The sequence below is a fragment of the Danio rerio genome, chromosome 15 (assembly GCF_049306965.1).
Source record: "Danio rerio strain Tuebingen ecotype United States chromosome 15, GRCz12tu, whole genome shotgun sequence".
Classification (NCBI taxonomy): Eukaryota; Metazoa; Chordata; class Actinopteri; order Cypriniformes; family Danionidae; genus Danio; species Danio rerio.
This window is the reverse complement of record NC_133190.1, coordinates 47,210,001-47,212,978: the sequence shown is the minus strand read 5'-3', so window position 1 is coordinate 47,212,978 and position 2,978 is coordinate 47,210,001. Positions and strand designations below refer to the sequence as shown.

General features: G+C 34.8%; 1 protein-coding gene across 3 annotated transcripts in view; it reads right to left on the bottom strand.

Annotated features, from left to right (window-relative positions):
• The window catches only part of msantd4 (Myb/SANT-like DNA-binding domain containing 4 with coiled-coils), a 79,635-nt gene that overhangs the window by 58,285 nt on the left and 18,372 nt on the right, over nt 1–2,978 (bottom strand). The gene's annotated exons all lie outside the window — the stretch shown is intronic.

The window sequence follows — 2,978 nt, the reverse complement described above, 5'->3', positions numbered from 1 at the left end:
TGCAGTATACTATTTATCATTATTATTAATAGTAAATAACACAGTTAGGATCCATGTAAAAAAAAAAAATATATATATATATATATATATATATATATATATATATATATATATATATATATATATATCCTATTCATATATATATATTCATATATATATATATATATATATTATATATATATATATATATATATATATATATATATATATATACACTATTGAGTTTTTGATTAATAAACAGCTCCAAAATTACAGCTTGAACAGCTTTAAAATGACAAATTTTATTATAAAATATTATGTACTAAATTAATAATCCAAGGAGTATCATACATACTTCATTTTTTATGTGATTAAAATATTTCTCAATTATATTTCTAATTAATATTTATTTTTTATATAAATTTCCAAATTTAAAAGTAGAAATATAGCATTTATTATATATTTATTATAATTTTTTTTAAAATTTATATTAAATTACTCATTTCAAACACTCACCAGCCACGTTATTAGGTACACATTACTAGTACCGGGTTGGGACCCCCTTTTGCCTTCAGAACTCAAAAATCCAGTCTGAGATCATATACGCTTTATGACATGGTGCGTTATCCTGCTGGAAGTAGCCATCAGAAGATGGGTACACTGTAAGGGAAGGGATGGACATAGGGCTGTGCAATTAATCTAAAATCAGATTTCGATTATGGCTTCTAACGATTATAAAAAACCATTAATCGAGATAAACGATTATTCCATTATTTACCGCCCCCTGTCCAGTTGTCCTCACTTGTTGCTCTTAAAAGCGCGAAAGACCGCATGCTTATGTGCGTGTGTGTGCAGCGTGTAGACATTCAGAAGCATGCGGTCTGCACTTGGTCTCATTCGCACATTGTGACGAGCAGAGAGCACACACATCAGTCATAAACGTGAGCACTTTATTGTTCAAATAGGTGTCAAAACGCGGTGTTTAGTGATTATTCATATTAACCCTCATTTTGTAATAAACAAACGAGTTGAGGATCAAAAGACATGTGAAAGCGAAACCATTAAAGTGACAGAGCACAGCTGCCGCCTGTTTTATCATGATTAATAAAACAACGAGAAAATCCCTCTCTGCTCTTGACTGAAGACTTTTGTAGACAAAGTGTTTTTCTTACGGTGAAGATGCCAAAAGCAGTTTGTTTCATATTTTTATTCTATTGTATTTATTTCTCTTTCCTTTGCAGGGAGGAAAATATATGCAGTTTTCCCCCAATTTCTGTTTAATGGAAAGAAGTTTTCTGAACATAATAGTTTTAATCATTCATTTCTAATAACCGATTAATTTTATCTTTGCTATGATGACAGCTCATAATATTTTAGTAGATATTTTTTTTAAATACAAACATTTAAATTCAAAGTGTGATTCAAAGGCTTAATTAGGATAATTAGGCAAGTCATTATATAACAGTATTTTCTTCTGCAGACAATCAAAAATATATATTGCCTAAAGGGGCTAATAATATTGACCTTAAAAGAGGTTTCAAAATATCAAAAATATCAATATACATCATTACTCACCACCACCAGCCTGAACCGTTGATACAAGGCAGCATGGATCCATGCTTTCATGGTGTTAACAGCAACTTCTGACCCGACCATCCGAATATCACAGCAGAAATGGAGACTCATAAGAGCAGGTAACGTTTCTCCAATCTTCTATTGTCCAGTTTTGGTGAGCCTGTGTGAATTGTAGCCTCAGTTTCCTGTTCTTAGCTGACAGGAGCGGCACCCGGTGTGGTCTTCTGCTGCTGTAGCCCATCTGCCTCAAGGTTGGACGTGTTGTGCGTTTAAAGATGCTCTTCTGCATATCTCGGTTGTGATGAGTGGTTATTAAGGTTACTGTTGCCTTTCTATCAGATGGAACCAGTCTGGCCATTCTCCTCTGACCTCTGGCATCAACAAGGCATTTGCACCCACAGAAGTGCCGCTCACTGGATATTTTCTCTTTTTTGGACCCTTTTCTGTAAACCATAGAGATGGTTGTGCGTGAAAATCCCAGTAGATCAGCAGTTTCTGAAATACTCAGACCAGGCCATTTGGCACCAACAACCATGCCACGTTCAAAGTCACATTTCTTCTCCATTGTGATGCTCGGTTTGAGCTGCAGCAGATCATCTTGATCATGTCTACGTGCCTAAATGCATTGAGTTGCTGCCATGTGATTGGCTGATTAAAAACCTGCGTTAACGAGCAGCTGAACACCTAATAAAGTGGCCGGTGAATGTATAAAACTTAATTGTAATTTATTTTTATTTGCTTTTTAGTAAAACGACACTGGTGAGGTTTATTATTTGATAAAGTATACACATTTATTTATTATGCATTATATAGATGTATTATGTTTATATAAAACTATTTCATTTTTATTGTAAATTAAAAAACTAAAAAAAAAGAGGGAGGTCATTGCATACCTCACCACCATTGTGTTCTCAGTGTCGCCAGGGTCTTGCTATGGTGTTCCAGAGGGTTGCTATATAGACATACTAGATTTACTGTAATGATGTGCAATTGCAAACACAGCTCGTGCAATCAGACTGATTACAGAACTGTATTTACAAACCCTGTAATACTCAAGATGTGTGTGTAAGTTTGTGTTCACAAAGGGCTTCCTTATTTTTCTGAAATCTAGAGCATCAGCCAAACGTCTCCCCAATCACACACACAAGCTCATAAAAACAGGAGAGCTGCATTAAAGAGAACATCTCTAATCCTCAGAGTATTTCCCTTCAAGATTTATCTAGGACTGAATGAGAGAGAGAGAGAGAGATGCATTACTTTCCGTGTCTGTTTTCTGTCTATCTGACGGAAACTATTTCCAAGTTCAGAGGTTAAAACAACACGAAAATCGCCGTCCCATGAGAACGAAACTCAGAAGCGGGTTTGTTCTGTTCAGAAGGTCACAAGACAAAGAGCAACTACATTCTGTGATTTACTCGTTCGCC